The sequence below is a fragment of the Hemitrygon akajei genome, chromosome 4 (assembly GCF_048418815.1).
Source record: "Hemitrygon akajei chromosome 4, sHemAka1.3, whole genome shotgun sequence".
Lineage (NCBI taxonomy): Eukaryota > Metazoa > Chordata > Chondrichthyes > Myliobatiformes > Dasyatidae > Hemitrygon > Hemitrygon akajei.
The window spans coordinates 124,933,185-124,950,617 of NC_133127.1; the positions used below are offsets into that span (position 1 = coordinate 124,933,185).

Genomic DNA, 17,433 nt, shown 5'->3' on the forward strand with positions numbered 1-17,433 from the left:
ACCTCCACCTTTTTTCAAACCAATGTCAATGCCTCCTCTCTTGTCGCTCTCTAGCTCCTGATTGATGTGTCAGTTATAGCCGAGGTCCCACAAAGCTTTCCCCTTTTAAACTTCGCTCACGGACCTGTGCACCGCCTCCTCTCTCATCACTCTCCAACTCACGATTGGTGCGCCGGTTATATTGTTGCAAGAGTCATAAATGCAAAGCGAGTAGAGCAGGGGAATAAGCACATAACCTTGTGGTCAATGTTCCCACTAAGGTGTGTGCGTCTGTGTGCACTCACCTTGTTTGCTACTTATGCACAAAGGAATTTAAACTGTGCACAAAATGTTGTCACCCTCTACTCATTGGCATATTAAGTATATTTTACCATCATACATAATCACGTTTCATTTTCTGGTTTCTGATGTGGATGGTGTTGATAACATGGAGCTTGCAATAATTTGTCTGCATATTTTAGAACTGACTTATTTGTACTGTTGTTATTGAAGAAATTATTCAGTGTATACATGTTGTCATTGGGCAAAAAACTGCAGCGCACAGGACTTCTGAGCACACTGATCATTACAAATCATTGCTTGTGGTGCACCAGTACTGATGGAGAATGTGGAGCAAATGCTGTTGCCAATCTGAACTGACTGGAGTCTGCAACTGAGGCAATTGAGGGTCCAGTTGCACAAGGGAGTATTGAGGCTGAGATTATGGAGCTAATCAATTAGCCACAAGGTGTTAACTGTCGTCAATGAAGAGCATCCTGATGTATGCATCATCACTGTCCGGCTATTCCAGAGTTGAATAAGGAGCCAACGAAATGGCATCTGCTGTTGACTTGTAATGGTAGGCAAATTGGAAAGGGTACAAGTTGCTTCTCAGATATAAGTTGATATGCTTCATCACCAACCTCTCAAAGAACTTCATCACAGTAGATGTAGGTGCTACTGGATGATAGTCATTGGGGCAGGTTACCATGTCCTCCTTAGACACTGGTATAACTGAAGCCTGCTTGAAACATCTGGTGTACCTCAGTTGCCAAAGCAAGAGGTTAAAGATATGAGTGAATGCTTTAGCCAATTGATCACCACAGGTCTTTAGTATTCGGCCAGATATCCCGTCTGGGCAAGATACTTGCTGTGGGTTCATCTTCCTGAAGGATGCACTCACACTGGCCACAGAGACTAAAATCACTGGGTGGGGGGGGGGAGGTGATGTAGAGTTCATGGAGGTGCCTCCATGTATTGACAGTCAAAGTAATCATGAAAGGAATTGAGCTCATCTGGGAGCAAAACCTGTTGTTCCCTGTCGCTTGGCCCAGTACATCACAAGTAAGTCCCTCCCAACCATCAGGCTCTTGAATAAAAGAGGATAACTACACTCACTTGCCCCTTCACTGAAATGTTCCTACAACCAATTATCTCATTTTAAGGATTCTTTATCTCATGTTCTCATTATATATTGCTATTTTATATTTGCACTTGCAGTTTCAAGTCAAGTCACTTTTATTGTCATTTCGACCATAACTGCTGGTACAGTACATAGTAAAAATTAGACAACATTTTTCAGGACCATGGAGTTACATGACACAGTACAAAAACTAGACTGCACTACGTAAAAAACAACACAGAGAAAGCTACACTAAACTACAGACCTACACAGGACTGCGTAAAGTGCACAAAAACAGTGCAGCTTTTTGTCTTCTGCACTCTGGTTGATCTTTCATTGATCCTTTTATAGTTACTACTCTATAATTTGCTGAGTATGCCCACAAGAAAATAAATCTCAGAGTTGTATATGGTGGAATCATCAACACGCACAAACAAGCTGGAGGAACTCAGCAGGTCGGGCAGCATCCATTGAAACGAGCAGTCAACGTTTCGGGCCGAGAACCTTCGTCAGGACTGAAGAAGGAGGGGGCAGGGGCCCTATAAAGAAGGTGAGGGGAGGGGGGAAGGTGCCAGGTGAAAAACCAATCAGAGGAAAGATCAAGGGGTGGGGGAAGGGGAAGCAGGGACTCTCATAACTACCTCGACTATACATACCTCTTCCCACCTTGCCAAATGTAAAAATGCTTTTCCCTATTCCCAGTTCCCGCGTCTCCGCCGCATCTGCTCCAAGGATGAAGCTTTCCGTTCCAGGACATCTCAAATGTCATCTTTCTTTAAGAATCGTGGTTTCCCTTCTGCCATCATCAATGATGCCCTCACCCGCATCTCCTCCATTTCCCGCACTTCAGCCCTCACCCCATCCTCCCATCACCACAACAGGGACCGTATTCCCCTTGTCCTCACCTGCCACCCCACCAGCCTCCGGATCCAGCATATTATCCTCCGCAACTTCTGCCACCTTCAACAGGACCCCACCACTAAGGACATCTTTCCCTCTCTACCCCTCTCCGCTTTTCGCAGGGATCGTTCCTTCCACGACTGCCTGGTCCACACGGTATCCCTGCAAGTGTAAGTGCTACACCTGTCCCTACACCACTTCTCTTACCACCATTCAGGGCCCCAAACAGTCCTTCCAGGAGAGCTAACACTTCACTTGTGAGTCTGTTGGGGTCATCTATTGCATCCGGTGTTCCCAGTGCGGCCTCCTCTACATCGGCCAGACCCAACGCAGATTGGGGGACCGCTTCATCGAGCACCTCCGCTCCATCCGCCACAACAGACAGGATCTCCCGGTTGCCACCCACTTCAACTCTGCTTCACATTCCCATTTGGATATGTCCATACATGGCCTCCTCTACTGTCACGATGAGGCCAAACTCCGGTTAGAGGAGCAACACCTCATATACCGTTTGGGTAGTCTCCAGCCCCTTGGTATGAACATCGAATTCTCCAACTTCCGGTAATTCCCTCCCTCTCCCTTCCCCCATCCCACTTTCACTCTGCCTCCTCTTCCAGCTGCCTATCACCTCTTTCATGATTCTGCCTTCTTCTACTACCCAGAGTGCTTTCCCCTTAGATTCCTTCTTCACCTCTCCTGCCTATCCATTCCCTGCTTCCCCTCCCCCACCCCTTGATCTTTCCTCTGATTGGTTTTTCACCTGGCACCTTCCCCCCTGCCCCCTCCTTCTTCAGTCCTGACGAAGGGTCTTGGCCCGAAACGTTGACTGCTCGTTTCAATGGGTGCTGCCCGACCTGCACAGCTCCACCAGCTTGTTTCTTCATGTTGATTTGACCACAGCATCTGCAGTGTACTTTGTGTATATGGTGGTATGTGTACTTTTATAAGAAAACTGACTTTGACCGTTAGTTTTACTTTATAAGAGGTGATAGCATTCAAGCACAGCCACAACTGTTGAGCATCTTTCAGCAAGTCAAGTTTGGTGCAGAATTGCCATTTCATATGTGAGATGGCATTCCAGAGGTTGTACCTGAACCTCTTGTATTTTATTTGGTCACCAGACCTGAATGACCCTCATCAGATTATGCATCTCATGATTCATCTAGGGCTTCTGGTTCTGGAAGTTGTTGATAATAATACTATCAAGAACATAAGAACATAAGAGATAGGAGCAGGAGTAGGGCAATCGGCCCCTCAAGCCTGCTCCGCCATTCAACAAGATCATGGCTGATCCAATCTTAACTCTAGTTTTCACCGAATCCTACAAGGCAACAGTGCCAACCAACAAGGCACCATGCTGCCCATTTTATTTTATTATTCATCCTGCCCAAACCCATGTGATCACCCGGGGGAAAAAAAACGAGTTGCCAATTGAGGAGAAAAAATCTGGAAAATTCCTCTCCGACCCATCCAGGCTATCGAAAACATTGGCAACTCATTGGCAACAAGTTCATTAAGGCTTGGATTAGTTCCAGTATATCACTTGATTCTATCTTCACTTCAGCACAGTCCAAACATGGATGAAATAACTCAATTACAAAGGCAAAATGCCACAGCCGCTCTAGTAACAAGATAGCAACCGAGTTGGGCATGAACAAAAATATGGAGAAGTCACCTTTAAAGCAAAAATACTGCCACTGAGTGAAAGCCAAACCAAGTGTAAAAACAGCTGGAAGCCAGAAGTTTTAGCCCTCGAGCACAGCCCATTTTTTCAAGGCAGGGTACTTAGTCTAATTATTTTCAACAATGCCCTTCCTTTGAATTGTGTCAGCAATAAGAATCCTTGCTAATGATTACACCATGTATAATTCAGCAGCCAACTCTGAAACAATGAAACAGTTCTATATGCAACAAGACTTGGGTTTATAAACCACAAGAAATATTTAAATTATGTAAGTGTCAGGCAATAGCCATCTCCAACAAAAATGTCTTAAGATTGCTGAATATTCTGGATATTTAGCATCATCATTACCCATATCCCATCATTAATATCCTGGAGTCATCATAACCAAAGGCATAACAGAGCCACATATTTGTTGTTGTTGGCCAAATCAAAGGTGGCAATGAATCAGCATAAAACATTCTCCCCTCAAAACTAATCAATAAGCTCCATGATCTGGGTCTCAATTTTATCCTTGATTTCTTCACTTGCAGAACCCAGTCAGTTCAGATTGGCAATAGCATTTCTTCCACCATTGCCTTTAAGGAGTTTATATGTTCTCCCCGTGACTGTGTGGGTTTCCTCCAGACCTCTGGTCTCCTCCTACAGTCCAAAGACTGTAGTTTAATTGGTCATGGTAAATTAAAATCGAGGGACTGCTGGGTGGCATGGTTCAAACGGCCAGGACTTATTTCACAATGTATGTCAATAAACACAAGTGTACCACAATGGTTTGTGCTTAGCCCACTTCTCTAATCACTTTATACTTATCACTGTGAAGCTGAGCAGAGCTGCAGTGCCATATTTAATTCTGCCAACAAAACCACTGTTTGTTGAATCAAAGGTGGTGACAAATCAGCATACAGGAGGGAGATTAAAAATCTGGTTGAGTGGCACCACAACAACCTCTTGCTCAATGTCAGCAAAACCAAAGAGCTCATTACTGACTACAGTAGGAAGAGACCAGTTCTCATCAGAGGTAGAGAGAGTCAAGTTCCTCACCATTATCATTTCAGTCAATCAGTCCTGTCTCCCGCGTATAGGTGCTGTTACAAAGAAGGCATGGCAGCACCTCTACTTTCACAGAAGTTTGCAAAGATTCAGCATGCTATCTAAAACTGACAAACTTCTATAGATGCACGGTGGAGAGTATACGTACTGGTTGCATCACGGCCTGGTATGGAAACACCAATGCCCTTGAACGGAAAAGCCTACAAAAAGTAGTGTGGATACAGTCCAATCCATCATGAGTAACCACCCCCCCCCCCCCCCCCCACCACTGAGCACATGTACAAGGAGCACTGTTGCAGGAAAGCAACACCCACCATCCAGGCCATGTTCCCTTCTCGCTGATGCCATTAGAAAGGTGGTACAGAAACCTCAATTCCCACACCACCAGGTTCAGGAAAAGTTATTACCCCTCAACTATCAGGTATTTGAACCAGAGAGGATAACTTCACTCATCCCAACACTGAACTGGTTCCACAACCTATGGACTCACTTTTAAGAATTCTACACCTCATGTTCTTGATATTTATTACTTATCAATTTATTATATTAATTTTTCTTTATTTGTATTTGCACAATTTGTTCTATTTTGGACATTGATGGTTTGTTCGTCTTTGTTGTGTGCAGCTTACTAAAATTCCTAACCTCTGTCCAATTTTACTTAAAGCACTTTGCATAGCATGTGCCAGCATAAAAAAAATCAGTACTAAGAACTTATACCAGATCATGTTGAAAGAGCAACTGTCTTTCCACTTCTAGATTTTATTGATAATTGATTCTTTTCCCATGAGACATTTAAATACAGCATTACTGGATATACAGTCTACATTGCAGTGCACAGTTCCCCCTGTTGATATGTGTGGATTAGTGCAATTTACAGCATTGTACAAAACTTGTTGGAACAAGTTTTATCAAAATTGTTGCCAAGGTTGAAAATGTTGAAAATTTTTTGTTCAAATGGGTGGTTTTGAATGATTTAGATAATTCACAGAAATACCCATTTATCTGGCAAAATACAGCATAATAACTTTTTGTCATTGTCTCCAAAGTGTTCTCGCTGACAGCAAAAACATTTGTATTCTTTTCATGATTGGTAGATCCATTAGGTGGACTATTTCAAATGCCAGGAATTGATTTCATGGCAGTAAAAAAAAATCTGAACCTTGCAATGGTTCATAGAATGTTTACATTTTACAATATGACTGTTGGCCTTTGCCTGCCCCATTCCCCACTGGAGTTTCCTAGAACATCTGCCATCATGTCAACACCATGAAGAGAACAGTAATTGTGAGATTAATCACTTCTGTTGCTTCAGTTTGACTGACTTGTTTGATAATATAGGCAACAAGACATCTGACTGGAACATTGGCAGTGTAGACTAAATAAGCGTATTAACACTGGCTGTAATGCAGAAGCTCAAGCAGTTTAAATAAGTATTAAATCAACAATCCTATGGAAGAAGCACAACTCAGATCACAGATCAAGTAACATGTTTTGCTATGATTAGTAATAGTTTTGGTTCATATTAAAATTAATTAGGAATGAAAAATAATTGAACAATGTAAATTTATACTAATTCGTGTGAGAGTCTAATTCGAGGCCTAACAATAAATATGTAGCCAGTTGGACACAGTTAAATACATACCGAGTACAAAATCTGAAGGAAGATTCTAATCTTAACAAAAAGAAAATTGATTGCTTAGGCATAGAGGTTAACACAGGGATGGTATTCCCCATGGAAAATGTAGCTAGTCCTCTTCTACTAATATTGTTAGTATTTAATGGGGTTAGCCACAAGAACACTGTCGTAAGTGTAACAAAATAAAAGTGGAAGAACTCATCCAGGCAGCATCTCAGGGGAAAAAATGTATCCCACATGTTGATAGATAGATAGATACTTTATTCATCCCCATGGGGAAATTCAACTTTTTTTTCCAATGTCCCATACACTTGTTGTAGCAAAACTAATTACATACAATACTTAACTCAGTAAAAAAATATGATATGCATCTAAATCACTATCTCAAAAAGCATTAATAATAGCTTTTAAAAAGTTCTTAAGTCCTGGCAGTAGAATTGTAAAGCCTAATGGCATTGGGGAGTGTTGACCTCTTCATCCTGTCTGAGGAGCATTGTATCGATAGTAACCTGTCGCTGAAACTGCTTCTCTGTCTCTGGATGGTGCTATGTAGAGGATGTTCAGAGTTATCCATAATTGACCGTAGCCTACTCAGCGCCCTTCGCTCAGCTACCAATGTTAAACTCTCCAGTACTTTGCCCACGACAGAGCCCGCCTTCCTTACCAGCTTATTAAGACGTGAGGCGTCCCTCTTCTTAATGCTTCCTCCCCAACACGCCACCACAAAGAAGAGGGCGCTCTCCACACTGACCTATAGAACATCTTCAGCATCTCACTACAGACATTGAATGACGCCAACCTTCTTAGGAAGTACAGTCGACTCTGTGCCTTCCTGCACAAGGCATCTGTGTTGGCAGTCCAGTCTAGCTTCTCGTCTAACTGTACTCCCAGATACTTGTAGGTCTTAACCTGCTCCACACATTCTCCATTAATGATCACTGGCTCCATATGAGGCCTAGATCTCCTAAAGTCCACCACCATCTCCTTGGTCTTGGTGATATTGAGATGTTAAGAGTTCTTTCTCAGAACCTTTCTCCTTTCTCATATATGCAGTTTATCAACTTCAATAATCATTTCATGCATAATGTGTTAAAATAAAATTAACAATCAATTAACCACTTGAAACTATATTTCTGAGCTGGGAAATTTGCCTCTAGTCATATGTCTGGGCCTTTGCTTACATCTGTGTCACTGATCATAAAGTGATGAAGGAAAACACTGCAAATAGCAGCTTGGTCAATAAAATACAAGACATTGTATTGCAATTTTAAGTTGAATAACAAAGTCACTTGCATGTAAATTGAGCAGGAAATGAGACAGGAAAAAAATGACTGCGCATATTTGAACATTGTAGCCCAGAATATGAGTGTTATGTGTATACAGAGGAAGAAATGCATTTTCCTAACAGAATATTGAATGACCTAGCGATACAATTGATTAAATAACAGCATAAAAGATGATAGCTGAATGAAAGCAGTTGTGTCCTAAAATACAGGAGCCAAAATCTTGTGGTCTACTTCTGCTTCCTCTTAAAAAGAGAACGTAATTTTTGCAATGTAGCAGTTTCTAAACTTTTACAAGTACTGTATTCGGTTATGGTAGAATTTTATTCAATCATGAATTTGCCTGGGGTGTTGCCTGCAGCAAAAGGATATTACTGAAAAGCCATAAAGCACATATTCTCCAGTCAGTCAGTTTAAATTAATCAGGTTTTTATTGGAACTGAACAGGTCTTAATTGCAATATTTTTGCTTGATTTTGGTCACACACACACAAGATACATATGGCTCTAGTACTTACATTAGCAGAAAAGATAAAGGTGATTTCACATTATTTATTTATCAAAACTGGGTAGAATGCACATAAAGACCATGTTGGTTGGATGGCACAAGGAAGACTGAAAGATGGAAAAACTGAATGATGCTTGAAAGAATGTAATGTTCCAGAATAAAACAGAAAACAAAGCGGCACTTATGATGCGGAGAAAATGCCAAAAAAACAAAACTGGAGTAAAACTAAAGCAGGGAGTTTCAAAGATCAAGATGCTTTGCAAATGGGAGGAAGGGAATGTTCTGCTGACTTCAAAGGAGTGGAAGGGTACAAGAAACAGATGAGGAAGGCAGTGGATATGAGGAAAGTGGGAATAAATAAGGAAAAGTAAAGACAAAAGTGTAAGAAATCTGTGGAGGAAAGAAGAGGAGGGCTGGATTAGTATTGAGGTGGAGAATGGAGGGGAGCAGAAAGACGACAAGCAAAAAAAGGGAGAAATTTGAGAGGAAGAAAGAATAGGGAAAGAGGACAAAAAAGAGGAAAGGGATAAAGAGTAGCAAAGAGAAAAGGAGGAAGGCAAAGTTGGAAAGTGGAAATCGGCAACAGAAGGCAAAGGGGGAATGAGGTGAAGGAAAATGTACTCGGGGGGAGGGCCAATAAGTTATGGTTCTGGGAAGGAGGTTCCAAGGGCAAGTCAGTGAATGCTGAGAGATGTGATTCACTGATTAAATGGATGATGAGGGAGTAAGAAAGAAAAAAAGAGAGGAGATACAGGAAAAGAAAAGAGAAAGATAGGAGAAAAGGTCAGATGAGGAGGAAAGAGGGCGGGGTAGAGGAGAGGAAGCAGGGATGAAGGTAGGAGTAAAGGGAAGGAAGATGATTTTTGAAATAAGCATTAAGTTACAGGAGTAGTTACCAGTGGAACCTCAATGATAGAATTGTGATATTGCGGTGACCCACTTTCTGCGCAGGCGAACCGGCTCACAAATAGCCAGTGCGCGGGGAGAGACTTTGGTAATGCACCTCTGATGTCATTTCCGCCCGGAGAGGGCGGGTGCTAAGGATTAAATGCCAGCGCCGCTAAGTTTGAATAAACTAGTCTCGAAATGACCTACCGACTGTGTGTCGTTGTCTCTAGCTCTGTATGTAGTACATCGATACATTGGTGACCCCGACAGTCCAAACGGGATTTGGACCAAAGATGACCGACTCGTCATCTGTTCACGCAGTTTCGCTAAAACTGCTGACTTTCTGGACGCTGCGACCACGCGTGTGGTTTAGCCAAGCAGAAGCCCAGTTCTAGATTTGGCAGATATCTTCTGATTCCACGCGTTACTATCACGCGGTGAGCGCCCTTGACCAGGAGACAGCCGCCCAGGTTGCGGATTTCATACAGTTGCCCCTGGAAGAAGGCAAATATGAAGCATTCAAAGTGCTGCTCATTGGGACCTTTGGCCTCTCACGGCATGAGCGGGGTGCCCGCCTGCTTCACCTGGACGGTTTGGGAGACAGGCCGCCATCAGCATTAATAAACGAGATGTTGGCCCTGGCTGACGGACACAAGCCCTGCCTCATGTTCGAGCAAGCGTTCCTAGAGCAACTGCCCGAGGACATACATCTGCTGCTGGCCGACGCAGATTTCAGCGACCCCCGGAAGGTGGCGGCCCGGGCAGACGTGCTGTGGAAAGCCAAGGGGGAGAGCGTGGCGTCCGTCGGTCAGATTACCAGGCCACGTGCCCAACAGCAGACCAGACCAGGCCCGGCAGGGGGGCGCTCACAACACAGAGGCAGGAGTGAGGAGGACAGTGAACAGTGGTGTTTCTACCACAGCCGTGGGGCACAGAAGCCCGCTGTTGTCGCCCGCCCTACAAGGGCCAGGGCCAGCTGCCGCTAATGGCTATGGCGGCTGGCCACCAGGACAGCCTCTTGTACGTTTGGGACAAACAGTCGGGACGCCGCTTCTTGGTCGACACCGGAGTGGAAATCAGCGTCTTGCCCCCGACGGGGTACGACACCTGCAACAGGAAGCCAGGACCCACCCTGAGGGCAGCAAACAGCAGCACGATACGGACCTACGGCACCCGCACAGTGCAGCTGCAGTTCGGCGCCAGCCGGTTCACGTGGGACTTTACACTGGCCGCAGTGGACCAACCACTCCTGGGGGGCGGACTTCTTGCGAGCTCACAGCCTGCTGGTCGACTTGCAAGGGAAAAGACTGGTGCATGCCGAGACTTTCCAGACGTTCTCCCTGGGTGAAGCCAAGTTGCCGGCCCCACACCTGGACTCCATCACGCTGTCGGACAACGAATTCACCAGAATCCTGGTGGACTTTCCATCGATTCTGGCTCCGCAGTTCACGGCAGCCATTCCCAGTCACAGGGTACAGCACCACATCCCGTCCCAGGGACCACCCCTCAACGCCCGCGCACGAAGGCTCCCCCCGGAAAAGCTCCACCTGGCGAAGGAGGAGTTCAAGAGAATGGAGGAATTGGGGATCGTACGGAGGTCCAACAGCCCATGGGCCTCCCCCCTGCACATGGTGCCCAAAGCAGCCCGGGGTTGGAGACCATGCGGCGACTACCGCAGACTGAACGAGGCTACAACTCCAGATCGCTACTCCGTGCCGCACATACAGGAATTTGCAGCAAACCTGCACGGGGCAAGAATCTTTTCCAAAGTAGACCTCGTCCGGGGATACCATCAAATCCCGGTACACCCTGAAGATGTCCCCAAAACAGCACTCATCACCCAGTTCGGCCTGTTCGAATTCCTCCGAATGCCGTTTGGCCTGAAGAATGCCGCACAGACATTCCAGCGGCTAATGGATGCGGTGGGACGCGACCTGGACTTTGCGTTCATCTATTTGGACGACATCCTCATAGCCAGCAGTAGTCGTCAGGAGCATCTGTCCCACCTCCGCCAGCTCTACTCCCGCCTGAGTGATTTCGGCCTCACGATCAATCCGGCCAAATGCCAGTTCGGTCTCAATACCATCAACTTCCTGAGCCACAGGATTACTAAAGATGAGGCAACACCTCTGCCCGCCAAGGTAGACGTGATCCGCCACTTTGCCGGGCCCAACACAGTCAAAGGCCTACAGCAGTTCATTGGTATGGTGAACTTCTACCACCGTTTCCTCCCCTCAGTAGTCCGTATCATGCGCCCTTTGTACACCCTGATGTCGGGTAAAGGCAAGGACATTGCTTGGGACAAAGAGGCCATGGCCGCTTTCCTTAAAGCCAAGGAAGCCTTGGCAGATGCCGCAATGCTGGTGCACCCTAGAACGGACGTTCTGACCACCCTCACGGTGGAAGCATCCGACACAGCAGTCGGTGGGGTGCTGGAGCAACTCATCGAGGGGCGTTGGCAACCCCTGGCGTTCTTCAGCAAGCACCTACGACCACCCAAACTCAAGTACAGTGCCTTCGACCGGGAGCTGTTGGCACTGTATCTGGCAATCCGGCATTTCAGGTACTTCTTAGAAGGCAGGCCATTCACCGCGTTCACGGACCACAAACCGTTGACCTTCGCGTTCACGAAGGTGTCCGATCCCTGGTCGGCTCGCCAGCAGTGACATCTGTCCTACGTCTCTGAGTACACGATGGACATCCAAAATGTCTCGGGAAAGGACAACGTCGTGGCGGATGCACTCTCCAGAACAGCTGTCCAGGCCCTGTCCCTGGGAGTGGACTACGCAGCACTGGCGGAGGCGCAGCAAGCAGACGACGAGATGCCCAGCTACAGGACCACAGTCTCGGGTTTGCAGCTGCAAGACTTACTCGTAGGCCCAGGTGAGAGGACCCTCTTGTGCGACGTGGCTACCGGCCAACCTCGCCCCATCGTCCCGGCAGCGGCGAGTTTTCAACTCCATACGCGGTTTGGCGCACCCTTCTATCAGGACAACCATCTGGCTGGTCTCCAGCAAGTTCGCGTGGCACGGACTTCGCAAACAGGTCAGCGAATGGGCCGAATGTGCGCGCAGTGCCAAACAGCCAAGGTGCAGCGGCACACTAAAGCCCCGCCGCAGCAGTTTGAACCCACCCACCGGAGGTTCGACCACATTCATGTGGATATCGTGGGCCCCCTACCAGTGTCACGAGGAGCGCGGTACCTCCTAACTATGGTAGACCGGTTCACGAGGTGCCCAGAGGCGGTCCCGCTCACCGACACATCTGCCGATTCCTGCGCCCGAGCACTGATTGCAACCTGGGTAGCACGCTTCGGGGTACCGGCCCACATTACCTCTGACAGAGGCGTCCAGTTCACCTCCAGCCTGTGGTCAGCTGTGGCCAGCCTGTTGGGAACGCAGCTACAACACACAACTGCCTACCACCCACAATCAAACGGATAGTGGAACGCTTCCACTGTCACTTGAAGTCGGCTCTCATGGCCTAACTGGGTGGACGAGCTTCCCTGGGTCCTGCTTGGAATTCGTACAGCGCCCAAAGAGGATCTGCACGCCTCGTCGGCCAAGTTGGTGCATGGCGCATCCCTGGTCGTCCCAGGAGAGTTCATACCAGCCCCAAGGGGGCAAGAGGAAGAACCCGCATCAGTCCTGGACAGACTACACGAAAGGCTCGGCAACCTGGCCCCCGTACCGACCACAGCATGGACAGACCCCGACCCATGTACCCAAAGACCTGAAGAACTGTAAGTTTGTGTTTGTACGAAGGGGTGGACACCGGGCACCGCTACAGCGGCCATACGAGGGGTCGTTGAAGGTGATCAACAACAACGGGTCCACGTACGTTCTGGACATTGGGGGGGAAGAGGAGGTTTTCACAGTGGACCGACTCAAACCAGCCCATGTGGACTTGGCGCAGTCGGTCGAGGTTCAGGCACCGCGGCGCAGAGGCAGACCTCCCAAACAGAGGCTGATCTCCAGACTGTGGACATTGGGGGGTGTATCGCCGGTTCTGGGGTGGGTGGGGGGGGGGGGGGGGGTTATGTGGCGACCCACTTTCTGCGCAGGTGAACCGGCTCACAAATAGCCAGCGCACGGGGAGAGACTTTGGTAATGCACCTCTGACGTCATTTCCACCCGGAGAGGGCGGGCGCTAGGGATTAAATGCCAGAGCCGCAAAGTTTGAATAAACTAGTCTCGAAACGACTTACCGACTGCGTGTTGTTGTCTCTAGCTCTGTATGTAATACATCGCTACAATATTCTACTAAAACAAGGTGACAAACTCAAGAAAATGCCAGAAATAACCTGCTCTCCTGTCTCATTCATTTTCACATCCAGTAAAATTGTAAAAAGTTATTTACCAATACTATTAGTTTAATTGAGTTTGCCCCATATTGTGATGAAGATAGATAGATAGATAGATACTTTATTCATCCCCATGGGGAAATTCAACATTTTTTCCAATGTCCCATACACTTATTGTAGCAAAACTAATTACATACAATACTTAACTCAGTAAAAATATGATATGCATCTAAAATCAGCCTCTCAAAAAGCATTAATAATAGCTTTTAAAAAGTTCTTAAGTAGTTTACTTAAATACATTGAGTCCTAACCCCGGCACTTTAACATATCTTACTTCTGGCGGTTGAATTGTAAAGCCGAATGGCATTGGGAAGTATTGATCTCTTCATCCTGTCTGAGGAGCATTGCATCGATAGCAACCTGTCGCTGAAACTGCTTCTCTGTCTCTGGATGGTGCTATGTAGAGGATGTTCAGGGTTTTCCATAATTGACCGTAGCCTACTCAGCGCCCTTCGCTCAGCTACCGATGTTATACTCTCCAGTACTTTGCCCACGACAGAGCCCGCCTTCCTTACCAGCTTATTAAGACGTGAGGCGTCCCTCTTCTTAATGCTGCCTCCCCAACACGCCACCACAAAGAAGAGGGCGCTCTCCACAACTGACCTATAGAACATCTTCAGCATCTCACTACAAACATTGAATGATGCCAACCTTCTAAGGAAGTACAGTCGACTCTGTGCCTTCCTGCACAAGGCATCTGTGTTGGCAGTCCAGTCTAGCTTCTCGTCTAACTGTACTCCCAGATACTTGTAGGTCTTAACCTGCTCCACACATTCTCCATTAATGATCTCAACCTTTGGCAGGGTTCTCCACACGTTCCAGCTCCACCATAAACATGCATGATAGAACCACATTCACTTGGTTGCATACATACCTAATTGCCTATGGCACTGCATCGTAACACACAACTTGTTCACCCATTACCTGTGCTTGCTGACTTTTGCTGGCCCCCATTTAACTTTTAGTTCTGGTTCTCCCTATTTCTGTAAAAACTTCCAGCCATATATCTTTCTATAGCCCCCAATTCTGGGGACTCACTAATTTCTGAATTTAATTATAATTCGGCCACTTGGCCCATCCAGTCTGCTCTGCCATTCCATCATGGCTGATTTATTATCTCTTTCCACCCCATTCTCCTGCCTCCACCTCACAATCTTTGTTGCCTTTTCTAATCAAGAACCTACCAATCTCTGCTTTAAATATACCCAATGACATGGCCTCCACACCCATATGTGGCAAAGACATCCCTCTAGTCTGAGTCTCTGCTTTCTGATCCTCAACTCCACCACTACAGAAAACAACCTCTTCACATCCACTCTATGCCATTCAACATTCAATAGGTTTCATGCGATACCCCCCCTTCTTCTAATTCCAGTAAGTACAGTCCCAGAGCCATCAAAAGTGTTATATGTTAACCTTTTAATTCCTGGAATCATTCTTGTGAACCTCCTTTGGAGTCTCTCCAGTGCCAGCACATCCTTTCTTAGATAAGAGGCCCAAAACCACTCACAATACTCCAAATCCATTCTGAACAATGCCTTATAAAGCCTCAGCATTACATCCTTGCTTTTATATTCTAGTTCTCTCGAAATGAATACGAACATTATATTTGCTTTCCTTATCACCAATTCAAACTCAAGTTAACCTTTAGGGAATCCTGCACGAGGACTCATCAATCACTCTGCAATTCTGATTTTCTTCCCATTTAGAAAAGCTTTATTCCTTCTACCAAATGCATATATACTTCTTTACACTTTATTCCATCTGCTACTTCTTTGCCCATTCTCCTAATCTAAGTCTTTCTGCAAACTCCCTGCTTCCTTATCACTACCTGCCCCTCCACTGATTTTCGTAAATCTGCAAACTTGGCCACAAAGCCATCAATTTTGTCAACCAAATCATTATGTGAAAAGAAACTATCCCAACACTGCCCCTGCAGAACACCATTAGTCACTGACAGCCAATCAAAAAAGGCCTATTTTATTCCCATTCTCCTGCCAGTCATCAAAACTTCGATCAATGCTAGTATCTTTCCTGTAATACCATGGGCTCTTACCTTGATTAGTAGCCTCGTGTGGTATTTTATCAAAAGCCTTCTGAAAATCCAAGTAAACAATATTATTTATCATAATCCATTCAGAGACAACACCCTAACCTCTGGAATTCTCTCCCATATTTCCCCAAATTTCTTCCCTCCTTTAAAACACACCTTAAAATCTAAACACAAAGAAATCTGCAGATACTGGAAGCCCAGAGCAACACACACAATATTGAAGGAACTCAGCAGGTTAGGCACCATCTCTCAGGATCTGAAGTGGGAGCAGAACATCAGCTCCATCCTGAAGAAGGCCCAGCAGCGGATGTATTTCCTGCGGCTCTTGAGGAAATACGGTCTGCCTCAGGAATTGCTGCTGCAGTTCTACACTGCAGTCATTGAGTCTGTCCTGTGCACCTCCATCATTGTGTGGTTTGGAGCCGCCACCAAGCAGGATAGAACCAGATTACAGTGCACAGTGAGGACTGCCGAGCGCATCATTGGAGCCTCCCTGCCCTCTATTGTGGACCTGTACTCTTCCAGGTTAAAGAAGAGGGCGGGGAACATCATAAAGGACTCCTCCCATCCTGCGCACGGACTGTTTGATCTGCTTCCGTCTGGTAGGCGCTTCAGATCCCTCCAGACTAAGACTAATAGGCACTGGAGAAGTTTTTTTCCCTACTGCGGTCACTTTGCTGAACAGTTAACTGCCGGTTAACTGTCGGCTAACTATTACTTGGATTGCACTACCTATATGTATAATCTATATTTTCATTTATATTTATCATTATTATTGTTATGAGCAGAGAGACAACATCTGCCGGAAGTAAATTCCTTATATGTGCATAGGTACTTGGCAATTAAAGTCTGATTCTGATTCTGATTCTGATCCATGGAGAGGAATACACAGTCGACATTTCAGGTCAAGACCCTTCATCAGGACTGGAAAGGGAGGGGAGAAGCCAGAACGAGGAGAAGGGTGGATGGGATGGAGTACAAGCTGTCAGTTGATAGATGAAACCAGATTAGGGCGAAGATGGGTGGGGGAGGGGGAGGGGGAGAGGTGATGAAGGGAGAAGCATGCAGGTGATAAGTGGACGACATAAAAGACTTAAAAAGAAGGGATCTGATAGAAGAGTGGACCATGAATGGACCTGAAAATCTAACTTTTTGGGCGAAACCTTTTTTTTGGTGTCCTAATTGTTTCCCATTATAGGGTGTTAAAGATTTTTTGAGAACCTTCCTATGGCACATTTTTGATATGCTGAAGGCACTAAGCTAACAGAGATGGCTTTTGTTTGATAGAGATATCCTTACAAATATGTTTAATTTTCTTTGGATATGTATTGCAACAGTGCCGGCTTTTGGCAATTCTAAATATTTTATATAAGAACGGAGAAGGGTCTTTGGCTCAGTAGTGGGAAAGCCATTTAACAATGGGTAGCATGATAATCCACTCACAGCACAGTATTGTGTCTCTTAGAGCTGCTGTAAGTGGATTATCATATGACCTATTATTAGATGACCTTCCTTCTACTAAGTTAAAGTACTTGTAAACTAGTGTTAAAATACGTTTTTGCAGTTTCAAGAGAACAAATGTGAAATACTGGGTACGAAATCTTCTTATTAAACTCCAGGTATAAATTGGGAGCCCTGTGATCTTTTCATCCTGCTAACTTGTGAGAACCTCATACCACCAAGACAGTATT

At 45.8% G+C, this 17,433-nt stretch overlaps 1 protein-coding gene across 1 annotated transcript in view; it reads right to left on the reverse strand.

Annotated features, from left to right (window-relative positions):
- Nucleotides 1–17,433, reverse strand: part of LOC140726616 (protein diaphanous homolog 3-like) — a 567,224-nt gene that overhangs the window by 205,113 nt on the left and 344,678 nt on the right. The window lies entirely within an intron of this gene.